Here is a 2,087-nt window from a genome sequence, read left to right on the forward strand (position 1 = left end):
TACGGTTTACATCTAAGTTACAGGCAATGTTCTCAACAACGGCAAATCATAGAATTTGAAGGCTCAAAAAGGTGTAAAATATTACAATAGGCGACACGTCTTAACGATGCAAGAGGTCCAAGAGAAGAGAACAATGACCCAAGCGCCAACATTCTCCGACGCTATTTGTAGGAGAGCTTAATCCGCTTAGTATATACTTGATCTAATTACATTTGTTAAACGTCATAAAAAATAGGACTCATTGATTATTAATTAATTATAATAAAAAATGTTATAAATTAAATCAGCCAAGAAGTAACATAGTTAATGTAGAAATATAAAAATATTCTGCACTTTATTTTCTTAGGTATTTATACAATGGTAGTGCTGTGCTGAAATGTAACTTTATCTATAGTTACGTAATAACTAGTGGACTGTACTAATTGTACCCTCACATTAACAAGCTGTGATTTTAATATTCTGTAGCCCGAGGTACTATAGCAAATAAAAAGGATAGCAGTTTTGCTATATTTGGCGACATCAAGCGAGAATCAACTATTTTAATACAGTAGTAGAGTCCAGGCCTAGGCCTTAGCTACCCTGCCTTAGCTGAAACCTAGCGAAGATAGTAAAAAACAAAAACTCCATACATTCTTATCATTTATTATATACAAGTTTAACAAATAGTACAAAAATAAAAATATAAATTACAAAACCATAGTAAATACTGTATAATAACATAGGCATTTTGGCAAGCCGACTGAGCAAATACTCACAAAATTTAAATTAAAACAATAGAAAGAACGAGTAAATAAATTGTAAATACGCCCCCAAAATATTTAATAAATCAGTGCAAAAACCGAGTATTAAATAAATTGAAATAATTGAGTAAACAAACTGAAATACATCCCAAACAACAGTACCAAGAACGAGTAAATAAATTGAAATACGCTCCAAAAATATATAATAAAACTGTAAAACGAGTAAATTAATTGAAATACTCCCCAAAAATATTTTACAAAATAGTAAAAATAGCGAATAAGTTAATTGAAATACGCCGCAATTAACGCACTACATTCACTGAAACTTCACTCGGGCCATCTCGGATTGACTCGACTAAGTTCGATACGAGGAACAAGAGCAGACACTTCGCAATGTCGTGACGCTCGAGTTTTACTATCATTGCTCTTTCTATGTTTACCTACGGTAGGCCTATGATATCTTACGGATTTATGGGATGTACGTGTGTAACTAACTGTGACCTTGATGTTTATTATATGTTAGTATAATATCTACAACAATAACAACTAGTACCCCCTTTTATAAAGTGTTGATAGATACAGTAATACCAGAGGCTAGAGAGAAAGAGGATAAACTATGGGCCTAACTACAGGCTAAGTTAAGTCCTACCTAGTAAATAGGCCTAGGGTCCTAGGCTGACACCAACAATCACGCTTTACATACATACGTTGATTGAAATTTTGAAGAAAAAAAATGGGGACAAAATTAAAGCATGAAATAAAAAATAGAGTGCATAAGAGAAATATTATTAAATAAATAAAATATACCATTCGGCGGCGTTATTGAACTTGACCAAACTATCCTTGTAATGTAAATAATAATAATAATAATTTCAGCATTAATTACCTTGACCTAAGCCTTGTAATGAAGAACAATACTATTTACTAGGCCTATAAATAATAACTAACCCAGGAGGAATATCTTTTGTGTTATTTCCCTTAACATCGATTAATTATATATAATTGTTCTCTAATTCCCCCATTGTCTAAGTTCCCCTTAAGGAAGGCCTACAGGTTGGTTTTAGTAACATAATAATTAATAATAATAATAATAACAATAATAATAATATTAATAATAATAACAATAATAATAATAATAATAATCATTTCGGCATTACATGTAATTAACCTGGTCTAGTCTTGTAATCAAGAATCTGCAGATTACTATGCCTGATATTAATAACTAGGCTTAGGCCTCATTTATACATTCATTGGTGCTCTGTCATTTTGGCAGGTCTTATGGCACCCAGTATTTTAGAGCTGCCTCTTCTCAGCTCTTCTCTTAATTTGAAAATAACTGTCAACCTG

This window comes from Anneissia japonica, unplaced genomic scaffold, assembly GCF_011630105.1.
Source record: "Anneissia japonica isolate Jap-2015-1 unplaced genomic scaffold, ASM1163010v1 scaffold287705_len1045735_cov187, whole genome shotgun sequence".
Taxonomy (NCBI): domain Eukaryota; kingdom Metazoa; phylum Echinodermata; class Crinoidea; order Comatulida; family Comatulidae; genus Anneissia; species Anneissia japonica.